The following is a 12,662-nucleotide window of genomic DNA, read 5'->3' as shown; positions in this document are numbered from 1 at the left end:
CTATCTCTTGGCTGCTGCATCCATGAGCACAACTTGTGGATCCGAGCAAAATGACATCCTTGACCATGTCAATCTTTTCTCCTGTCCTTGTCAGATTATAAATGAGAAAAGAAGCTTTGATTCTGCAGGACGTTGCTGCAGCTTTGAGAGAGAGGAGCGATGTCAGTCACACGTAGCAGGAGAACCTTTGATGTGTCAAATCCTGCTAGACTGAAGTATGTGCATTGGTACAGATAAGAGCTTTCGACACACGGAAGCCAGAATAGATAAGCCCTCAGAAACAGTCATGGAGAAGCGACACCATGAGGGTAAAGGGAGGTGGTGGGGAAGGGGAGAAATGACCGATGTATCACCTCGCTCCCCCCCAAGGTGGATGAAAGATGGAAATATTGGTGAAGGGATACAGTAGATGGTGTAATGTATAAAAAACATATATACATACATATTCATGTATAAGCCTAGTTTTCAGCACATTTTTGATACAGTTTTTTGTGGTAAAATTAGGTGCCTTGGCTGATATTCCATTCGGGTCGGCTTATACTCGAGTATATATGATTGGGGTGTGTGTGTGTGTGTGTGTGTGTGTGTGTGTATCAAGCATTCAAAAGAGTGGGGAATGAAGGGAAAAAGAGGAGCTGAAAATAAGGGCTCATGTAGAAAGATAATGATTTGAAAATAATGATGGCAACATATTTACAAGTTTGCTTGATATAATTGATTTATTGATTATTATAATATCTGCAAGAGCCCCTAATAAAATGATTTAAAATTAAAAATAACAAAAGAGATATGATATGTATGCAATCAAGAGAATAAAATGTTATAATTTCAAGCTCAAAAAAAGAAGAAAAATAGCTTCATGTTTTGTTTTTTTTTTTCCCATGAAAAGCTTTTAATTTTGTAGCAAAAAAAGGAAAAGAATCTTTGATGTGGGGAAAAGCATTCTCTGCACATTAGCAACTAATCACAAGCAAGCCCGTGCTTACCCTGCTTACAAGGTAGCGCTATTCTGCACACGAGGTTTGTGAGCAGAGGGATGATGCCTAGCTATTGGGAACAGGGTGGGATTCATGCAGAAAGATGCAGAAGCCCGGAGGATCAACTTCCAGATCCTTGTCATGTTCCCCCTGGAAGACCTGGGGACCCCGACAAGACAAGCCAGGGAGGGAGAAGGAGCTCTGTAGCTGGTGCATGCCACGTGCCCTGCCTTCAAGCAGAACCAAGCAGGAGCTAAAGACCTCCGTCCATGCATGCAAATAGCCCCCTCTACATCCCCCAGTGATTCGGCGCCTGCTAATGAGATTTTCTGGAGGGCTATTAAAGATCATTAAAAAGCCGTTTTGCAAACCCAATATTAGTTTTTAAGTAGTTAGCAAGGGTGAGCCCTCACCACTCAGTGTTAACCAAAGCAAGTGATGAGCTGCCATTCAGGAAATGGAGGGGCAATGGGGATGCCCACAGCTCTATGGGTGGCGGGGATGCTCCGTCCATTCGCTCCCATTCGATTCCATTGGAGCCCACAATGTGTTTGGACCATTTTTTTCCATCCCCCGAAATGTGCCCATCACCAGGGCATAGCATTAAGGATGCTAATAGCAATCAGAACTACCAATTACAACCATAGAAATGTATTGAGAACTTACTATAACTTGGGAACGGTGCTAAATATTCTACATTCCCTTCCTCCAACACATCTGCACAGTATTATCGACCCCTTTGTACACGTCAGGATTCTGAAATCAAACAAACAAACAAACAAAAACCGAAGCCCAGGTCCTTTGAATCTCATTATCTAATGACCAGATGTGTCAACAAATGAATGTGATGTGCCGTGCCTGGAAATATATGCTAATAATTGTGCATCTGTTTTTGTGAAATGCTCTTACCGTGCCAGGCACTGCTACCCTTTCTTTCTAGGGAAGAGCTTGTTTATGCGGGTGTTTTAAAAAGTTTGTGGGAAATTGGAATGAAAAGGTCATAGAAAAGTGTCCATGTACTTTTTGAAGCCCCCTCATACATCCTACAAAACACTACGAGGCAGATCCTTTTGCTTCCCATTTTCAAGATACTGAAGGTGATGTAAAGAACAGGTAAAAACGTGCTGAAAGTTAAAGCTAGAGGAAGAACAAGGGTCAATCACAGATATCACGTTAGTTAATCCAGGCAAGGCTCATGTTATTCACCTCGATGAACAAGAATAGGGATAAAATATTTTTTCAGACGAATAATGATTAAATCATGCAATGCACATCAGAAGTCGCCGGAGGGTGCAAATGGTTTGACGAGACTACAATTGGGGTTGGTGCCTTGGAACCAGCCGACAGCACCATGGAAGAAAGGCCTGGCAATCTGCTTTAGTAAATTTCACAGCCAAGAAAACCCTAAGGAGTCATTCTGTTCTATGGCACATGGGATCAACAGGAATCACAATCAACTTCACAGCAGTGGTTTGGTTCAGGTCTCTCAACCCACATAAAATGTGTAGCAGAATTCCTGGCCTATTTGGCATGCGCTACGACAGCCAGCATTGTTTGGTTTGGGCGCAGGGAGTTACACACTGAGCAGCTTCCTAAACTACCAACCAACCCACAGGAGGACGCTGAGGCTTTCTGCTCCTGTAACCCTCTAGGGGCAGTTCCCCTCTGTCCTATGGGTCGCGATGAGTCAAGGAAGCTCTGAGTCAGGATGGGTCCAATGACAGAGAGTTCATCTAGGCACCTAGCAACAGCGGCTCAGAGGAAGGCCTTCACGGAGAAAGATGGACGCCGTGGTGCAACAATGGGCTCCCATACAGGAGCAGTGTTCCAGCAGTGTTCTCTTCTGTGTTCAGGGTCACTATGGGACGGAATCGACTTGGTGGCACTTAACAACAACAAAGCAAGGCCTCTCAGAAGGTAGTCAATCCATCAATCTGTTTGGATGCATCCTAAAATGCCCGTTCTTGTTGTTATTATTTAACAGTGAGGGATGGTCATCTTACAGCACAGTGCCTGAAGGAGTTTGGCAAGACAGTGCAGAGCAAAGAGCACTGAGTAAGGAAAGATTGGAGTTAAGGAAACTTCTCTGATTGAGATGCATAAGAAGCTTCAAGTGCAAACCCACCACCCTGTGCTGGAGAAAGTTCTTTTCGGGTGTCTGTGGAGGAGACATGTGTGTGGCTGCAGGTGGTTCCCATAGCAGCCCAAACATCCACAAGCAAGGAGGTGGAGACGAATTAGATGAGTTCTGTATTAGAAATGAGGTAGATGAATTCTGTCCTAAGAACTAAAGCTGTGTTTCCGTTGCAGCAGTTGCATTTCCATAAGACCTAGGAGGAAGGCACCCAGTGAGAGAGAAAGAAAGTAGAGATGGAGTCTCGGAAGTCTTAGCTGGAGAGTTCCAGTGGTGAGGGCATCAGCGATATCAGACGCTGCTGGGTTCTATTACAGCACTCAGGCATACTGCCTGGCACAGTGCGTGCAGGCAATGCAAATAGGCTGTGTAAACTTACTAAAGTTCATGTGGTAAGTGACAGGCCTGGGACCTGCCGATACTCTAAGCCTATCACTATTGGGCTTCCCTTATCTCACTTCTCACCATCTTCCTTGAAGAACCTCCAACTTCACCTTGAACACCCCTTGAACATATTTGTGTTCATGTCTTTAGTTCTTCTTGGAATACCCACCCTCTTCTAGGTCATAAACCATATCAAGAACAGATCTGCCACATTGAACATTAATGACTGTGCTGGGCAAAATCTTTGAGCATCGATATTCCTCCTTCATGCAGTTGGATCTGTTTTCTCAGCTATGAAGTATCACATTCTCTTTGGTTATTTTTGCATTTATAATTCTCCTGTCATAGTAATCTCATTCTGCCCTTTATTTCACATGAATTTTCTATTGTCTTTTCTACCCACTTGGAAAATTTAGGGCAGGATGGAACTCTAATGCCTTGATATTCTCCATGACAATTAGTGCAGTGTTTTCAATGCAGCCCAGGATCAAGAACACTTTTTTTTTCTTTTACATTTTATTAGGGACTCATACAACTCTTACCACAATCCATACATATACATACATCAATTGTATAAAGCACATCCATACATTCCCTGCTCCAATCATTCTCAAGGCATTTGCTATGGGGAGGGAGGGGGGAAAAAAAGAGGACCTGATGCAAGGGGCTTAAGAACACTTTTTAAAGTTGAAATAGGACACGGAGATAACATATTTTCTTCCACTTATTACTGCTCACAACCACGCATCCATCAGTTTGTTGTACTGTAGCTTATATGTTGCTGTGATGCTGGAGCTTATACACAGTATTTCAAACACTAGCAGAGATGCTCATGGTGAACTGGTCTCAGAAGAGCTGCCAGACTAAGACAGACTAGGGAGCAGGTCCTGGGGTTGCACTTCTAACGAAAGCATCCAGTGAACACTTGATGTATAGGAGATAGACTCATGGAAGATGAGCTGCTTTGCCTGCAAGTCACTGAAAATACAATGGGAAAAGAGCTGCTTCCTCAAATTGGCATCAAATTTAATACATCTGCTAAGCAAAGCTTGTCAGACGTTCATTTGCTGATGAGCTCCAACTCAAAATGAGAAAAAAGTAACTGCAGGAAAGTATTACAAATTGGGATATAAAATGCACAAAATATACATCTAGGCAAATTGAAAATCCCCCAAAGTAGAATAGAAAGCATAAAGATAGATTGCCTCGGTCTTCGTGAGCTGAAATGAACTGCTATTTTCCCATTGAGAACCAGACACATATATGGTGTACCATGCTGGGAATTGAAGAAAAATGGAGCCTCATCATTATAAAAAGTAACATATCAACGTCTATTCTGAAGTTGGCCACTGTTCATTGAAGGCTACTACCTATCATGGTTACATGGAAATCAGTTATGGTGATTACTATTCAATTTTTTTCACCAACCACTAATACAAAAGAGAAAGACATTAAAAATATTTATCCATATTTGAAGTCTGAAATTGACCAAATGTGCAAACACATGGATTGGTGATTTGAATGCAAATGATGAAAACAAAGAAGAGAGATCAGTGGTTGGCAACTATGACCTTGGTGATAGAAAGGGCATCAGAAATCATACAATGGAACTTTGCAACACCAATGACTTCGTAATTGCAAAACCCTGTCCTCAGCAACATACACAGGTGGCAATTATACACATGCACCTCCCAGGTGGGACACATACAAATCAAAGAGACTCTGTATCTGTGGAAAGAACAGTGCTAAAGCTCAATATCATCAGTTATAACAAGGCCAGGGGCCAACTGTGCAATTGACATGAATTACTCATTTGAAAATTCAAGAAAATTTTTAAAGTTTACAAGGTCCAAAGTACAACCTTGAGTATATTGCACCTGACTGAATTCAGAAACCATATCAAGAACAGATCTGCCGCATTGAATACTAATGACTAAAGAACAGATGAGTTCTGGGATGATATCATGGGCACCATACATGGTGAAAGCAAAAAAGTTCAAACTGGATTCTGGAAGAGACTATGAAACTTGCTCTCGAGTGTAGAGTCATTAGAGCAAAAGGAAGAGACGATGAAACAAAGGAGCAGAACCGAATGTTTCAAGGCCGGGTGGAGAAGACACAATGGAGTATTAGACTGAAATGTGCAAATACCTGTAGTTAGATAACAAAAAGGGAAAGAAGACACAGTATTTCTCAAACATTAAAAGATATGCAGAAAGAGTTCAAGCCTAAGTTGCAATATTGAAGGAATCTAGACAATATATTGAACAATGAAGGAAGCATCAAAAGAAGGTGGAAGGAGTACTCAGAGTCTCGGTACTAAAAAGAGCCAGTTAAGTTTCACCCATTTCAGGAGGTTCCATATGATTAAGACTTGATGGTAGAGAAGGAAGAAGTCCAAGTGGCTCTGAACACACTAGTGAAAAGGAAACGTGCGCAGGCATTCGTGGAAAACAAAGCTCCATCACATGACAGAATACCAATGGAGACGTCTCCGCTAACGAATGACCCACTGGAAGCACTCACTCATTTATGCTGACAAATTTGGAAGAGTGACTTGGTCAGCCAACATGAAGAGATTCATATGTATGCTGATTCCAAATAAAGGTGATCCAACAGAATCTGGAAAGTATTTAACAATATCATTAATATCACATGCAAGTATATATATATATTTAAAGATAAGTTAAAAATGGTTCCAGCAATACAACAGAGAACTGCCAGAAATCCAAACTGGAACCATTTGAGTTAACAGTCAAGCACTTCTCTAGAGTGAAACCTGGGCTCCTGCATAATTTCAATGAGGAATACCCGGATGACTGAAAGAGAAGCTAGTGGTTCAAACCCAGCCAGCCACTCTGAGTGAGCAATGACCCGATGATCTGCTCCCAAGATGATTAAAGCCAAACTATCCGATAGGGCACTTTCACTCTGTCACATTCGTTCCCTGTAATGAGGACTCATCTAGATAGCCCCAAACAACAACAACAACATCATGGAGTAGTGTCTAGAATCGATGATGGATCAAACTAAGACAATGAAGCAAAGTAGAGACTATCACATGTAATTTAATAAAATGTGAGAGTGTAAACATACATGCATGTATATATTTGTATACGTGCATGTAATTGAGGATGGAAGGGAGGAAAGAAGGGAGGAGGGGAGACAGAGCGAGAGAGCGAGAGCGAGAGCGAGAGCGAGAGCGAGCGAGAGAGAGAGAGAGAGAGAGAGAGAGAGAGAGAGAGATAGCTCCTTGGCAGTACAAATGGTTTGAGCTAAAAGTTAGCAGTTCAAACCCACCACGAGCAGCACTGTGGAAGAAAGGCCTGCCAATCTGTTTCCCTGGAGATTACAGCCAGAAAAATCCCCTCAAGGACGGACCAGTTTTGCTCTGTAACACGTGGAGTTGTCATGAGTGACAATCAGCAGTGTATCTTCTTTGTTTGTTTGATTTGAATGTGCATCTATAAGTATACTTATAGTTGTATTAAAAAGACAAGTGGTGGGGTTAGCTGTCATTGGGTTGGTTCCAATGCATAGCAACACTATGTGAAACAGGAGGACACACTGCCCAATCCAGCCCCATTCTCTCACTTCTCCTGCCTGAGTCTGTTGGTGCAGCCACTGGGTCAAGCCAGCTTGTCAAAGGCCTTCCTCTTTTTGTCTGCCCCTCCACTTGATCAAGCACAGTGTCCTTCTCTAGGGACTGCCTCTCGACAACATGCCCAGAGTACGTGAGACAAAGTCTTGCCATCCTTGCCTCTCAGGTGTATTCTGATAGTATTTCTTCCAAAACAGATTTGTTTGTTCTTTTGGCAGTCCTTGACCCTTTCAATACTCTGCACCAGCATCAAAATGCAAATGAATCGATTCTTCTTCAGTCTTCTTTATCCAATGTCCAACTTTCACATGCATATGAGGAAATTTAAAATATTATGACTTACATCAGGTGTACTTTAATTCTCAAACTAACATCCTCTATTTTCAATCTCTAACGAGGTCTTGTGTAACAGGTTTACCCAGTGCAATATGTCTTTTGATTTCTTCCCTGTTGCTTCCACGAGCATTGGTTTTTGAATCTAAGCAAGAAGAAATACTTGGCAACTCAAACCTTTTCTCCAAATATCATGATGTTATCTAAGGGTCCAGTTATGAAGATTTTGGTCTTTCTTCCTTACATTGAGTTGTAATCGATCATGGAGGGTACAGGCCTTGATCTTCATCAGATAAGGGCCTCAAGTTCTCCACACTTGCAGCTAGCAAGGTCGTCTGCATATCACAGGTTGTTACTTAGCCTTCCTGATGCCACATGCATCGTCTTATACTCCAGCTTCTCTCATGATTTGCTCAGCATAAAGTTGAACAAGTATGATGAGAAGATACAACACCGCCACGCAAGGTTCCTGATTTTAAACCATGCAGAATTCCTTGGTTTTGTTCACACAACTACTTTCTGATTCATGTAGAGATTCTGCGTGAGCACAAATGAAGTGTTCTAGAAATCCTAGTTTGCTCAAAGCTATCCACAGTTTGTCATGATCTGCGCAGTAGAATGTGAAGACATTAAAAAAAATAGTCAATAAAAACACCTTTCTGGTATTCTCTGCCTTCAGCCGAGATTCATTTGGCATCAGCAATGATGTTCCTTGTTCTGTCTCCTGAATCTGGCCTGAGCCCCGGGCAGTACCCTGTTGATGTACTGCTGTAAATGTTGTAGGATGATTATCATTAGCAAAATTCCACTTGCATTTAGTACCAATAATTTTGTTCTGTAATTTGAGCATTCTGTTGGTTCATCTTTCTTTGGAATGTGTCCAGTCTCTTGGCTAGGTAACTGTCTTCCAAATTTCCTGGCATAGGCAAGTGAATGCTTCCAGTGCTTCATCAGCTTATTGAAACATTTCCATTGGTGTTCCATAGTTACTAGATCTTTGTTTTTGGGTAATGGCTTCTGTGCAGCTTGAACTTCTTACTTCAGCACCATTGGTTCTTGTTCCTATGCTACCTCTCCAAATGTGCAAGGTCAACCAGTTCTTTCTGGCCCAGTGACTCTGTGTATTCTTTCCATCTTCTTTTGATGCATCCTCTGCACAAGTTCAATATATTGCAATTTTAGGCTTGAATTTTGTTTAGTTCTTTCAGTTTAAGATGTTCTGAGTTGGGTCTGCCTTTTGGTTTTCCTAACTCTAGGCCTTTTCACATTTCATATAGTATTTTCCTTTGTCTTCTTGAGCTGCCCTTTGAAATAGTATATAAACACACACACACACACACACACACACACTTCACATAAAATGAAGCCCCCTGGCATAGTGGGATCTGTATTGAGTTGCTACTCACAAAGTCAGAGTTTGAAATCATGAGCTGATCCTTGGAAGAAAGATGAGGCTTTATACTCCCATAAATATTTATTCTTGGAAACCCACAGCAGTAGTTCTACTCTATCCTATAGAGTTGTTATGAGTCAGAATTTACTTGATAACAGTGGGTGTTTTGAAATAATTATATTTACAATGAGGAAAAGCTAAACCAAAAGCACGGAGAGGAAAGGATGCTGGTAAGGGAAGTGATGAAGTAACTGGGAAAGGCGGGGTGCAGCTGTTAGGGTAGAAGGTAAGCATTGCTTCATGTCATCCTTGCTTTATGGATTTAACCCTAGAACTAGGAAGATTTTCTCATAATTACAAAGCAAAATTAAATTGTTCAGTTCATGATCTTTGTAAGTTGAAAGTAAAACAGAAGCAATCAATTAAACTGCATGTTGGGATTATGGCATAACACATAGAGAATTATTTTAAGTGAACTCTAAACAACGTATTTGACTGTATCTCTGTGGGATATAGTCTAAGGATAAAACAGTCTATAAAATAGACTAAAACATCTGAAATAATTACAGCATTGCTATAGTGTTGATATGGATATTCTGAGAATTTTGTGTGTACTTCTGTAAGATAAATTGTGTACTTATATTGTTCCAGAGACCTTGGTGATGCAGTGGTTCAAGTACTTAGCTCTGAACCCAAGGGTTGGCAGCTGAAACCCACCAGACAGTGGAGGGGAGTGAGATGTGGTAGTCTGATACCGCGGTTCTACCCTGTCCTCTGGGGTCACTCTGAGTAAGGACTGACTTCAAGGGAGTGGATATGTTTGATTCGATATACTGTGAAAGTTGGAAACCAGCAACATTAATGTGGAGGAGGAGGGTGTAGGGATATCTTATTGAAGAGGTTAAATAAAAACTTTTAGTTATTAGTATTCATTTATCATGCTATCCTTCCTTAAAAAACAAAAACAAGTGAACAAAATAAACCAACCCCTCATTTTTTCAGGTCTCAAAAATCTGAAAGGATCTCAATCCAATGGCCAGTTTGGTAGCAGCGGTCACCCTAGCTCTCACTCATGGTGTGATACCCAGAAAACTTTTCCCACCAAAAGAAACCATGACTTGTTGGAGAACTGTCATTTTCAAGATCCTGGACAGACAAATTTATAAAATGAGCCTCGGATGTCTTCTTAGAAACAAGGAAGACATTCTAAGTTAATGGGAATGTGTCAAAAAGATGCTGGAGGTGTTTGGTGAAGTAGCTATTGGCAAAAGAGAAGCTTTCAAGAGTGTAACTCGATTATGCAGGATATACATATATATGTACACACACATGTATATTAATTTACTTTCTGCAGGCAAAATATTGAATGATGCAGGAATCATCAAGAGGAGATGGAAAGAATACACAGAGTCACTGTACAAAAAAGAACCAATTGACATTCCACCATTTTAGGAGGTAGCACATGAGCAAGAATCAATGGTCCTAAAAGAAGTTCAAACATCACTGAATGCATTAGCCAAAAATGAGGCTCCAGGAATTGATGGACCATCCGTTGAAATATTTCAACAAGCTGAAGAAGCACTGAAAGCACTCACTCGCTAATGCCGGGAAACTTGTAAGGCAAATACTTGGCCAACTGACTGGAAGAGATCCATATTGGTGCTCATTCCAAAGAGAGGCAACCCAACATACTGCTCAAACAAAAGAAGTACATTGTGCTTTGGCGCACAAGTAAAATCTTGCTTCAGACCATCTAACAATGATTACAGCAGTACATAGACAGGGAATCACCAGAAGTTTAGGCCAGATTCAGAAGAGGACATGAAATAAGGGATATCATTGCCAATATTGGATGTATCTTGGTTCAAAGTAGAGAAGACGAGAAAGATGTTTACTTGTGTTTCATTGACTATGCCAAAGCATTTGACTGTGTGGACCATAATAAATTGTGGATAACCTTGTGAAGAATGGGAATTTCACAACCCTTCCTCGTGCTCATTTGGAACTTAAACGTGAATCAAGAGGCAGTTGTGTGAACAGAACAAAGGAACACTGCATGGTTTAAAATGAGGAAAGGTGTGCATCAAGTTTTATTCTCTCACCATACTTATTCAATCTATATGTTGATCAAATCACCAGAGAAGCTGAATTATCTGAAGAAGATGGCATCAGGATTGGAGGAAGGCTTATTAAGAACAGAAGAAAAAACCTCGTTTGCTGAAAGTGAGTAGGAATTGAAGCCCTTGCTGGTGAAGATCAAGGACAGTGTCTTTTTTAGGCATTACAACTCATTGCAAAGAAGGCCCAGATCCTCACAATTGGACCAATAGATAACATCATGATAAATGGAGAAGTGTTTGAAGTTGTCAAGGATTTCATGTTGTTTGGATCCACCATCAATGTTCATGGAAGCAGCGGTCAAGAGATCAAAATAAGTATTGCATTAAGTAAATCTCCTGCACAAAATCACTTTAGAGTATTGTAGACCAGAGATGTTCCTTTGAAGACTCAGGTGAGCCTGACCCAAGCCATGGTATTCTCCACTGCATGCTTTACATGTGAAAGTGGGCATGGAATAAGGAAGACCTTAGAAGAATGGATGCATTTGGGTTGTGACACTGATGAGCATATGGAAAGGACCATGGACTGCTCAAGGACAAACCTTTTCATGTTGGAAGAAGTATGGCTAGAGTGCTCCTTAGAGGCAAGGATGACAAGACTTTGACATATTTTGGTCATGTTGTCCTGGGAGACCAGTCCCTGGAGAAGGACCTCATGTTTGGTAAAGTAGAAGGGCAACAGAGAAGAGGAAGACCCTCCAGGAGATGGATGGACACAGTGGCTGCATTAGTAGGCTCAGGCAAAGGAACAATTGTGAGGATGGCATAAGACCGTGTAACATTTTGTTCTGTTGTACATTGGATCACTAGGGGCCGGAGCTGTGTCAATGGCACCTAACAACTACAACATGATAGGGTCAAAGTGTTTTGCATAGAGTATGGGCATGAATTTGGGCAACAGGGCAAGAGTTAAAGGACGGAACATTATGGAATAAATTGTGCCTGCCTCCCCCAATAGTGTGTTAACATGGCTGAGCCATGATTCTCCTTAGTTTAACAGTCATGCAATGATGTCATTTGGCAGCTACATAATGAAAGAGCCACCCCCCATGGTGTGATCTGATGTGATCCACCAATGAAATGTGTGGGGATTTGAGGAAAGCAGCTTCCTCACTCAGGTCATACTCCTGATCCAATATACAGGGGATTGACCTGGGGCTTGGCCTGCTTCACTCTTTATCATATAAGAGTGATATCACTAAAGCTTATTGTGCCAACCTGGCCAATAAACATATGTGGAGTTAATTGAAGGGCAGAGAGATCAATGGCTCAGTGAGCCTTGCTTTTCTAGTTCTCAGGTTTCTTGCTTTCTGATGGTCGGACCAGGGTGCAGCTGCCTTAACCAGCTCCCTGCTTCAGCTGGCAAGGCTCACTTCCTGCAAGACATCCCTGCGGAGAAGTCACATGGACCTACCCCGATGCAGCCCTGGGTGCTGGAGCAGACATGTGGAGACCCCTGCCAACTCTGAGATGCTTACATGATTCGGCTTTCCTCCTGCAGTTGGCATTGTTGCATCTGTTTTGTGAGATGGAGGAGAACTTGGTGGATTGGTGTCGGACATATGGGTTAATGTTGGACTTGTGAGCTTGGACAGCACTGGGTTGGGATGTTTTCTTGATGCACACTTAACCTTTATATAAAGCTATCTTATACACATGAGTTTCTGTGAATTTGTTTCTCTAAAGTACCCAGACTCACACAAGGAGATACATGGTGAAG

Source organism: Tenrec ecaudatus, chromosome 6 (assembly GCF_050624435.1).
Source record: "Tenrec ecaudatus isolate mTenEca1 chromosome 6, mTenEca1.hap1, whole genome shotgun sequence".
In the NCBI taxonomy this organism is placed as follows: domain Eukaryota; kingdom Metazoa; phylum Chordata; class Mammalia; order Afrosoricida; family Tenrecidae; genus Tenrec; species Tenrec ecaudatus.
The sequence above is the reverse complement of the archived record's forward strand: the minus strand, read 5'-3'. Positions refer to the sequence as shown.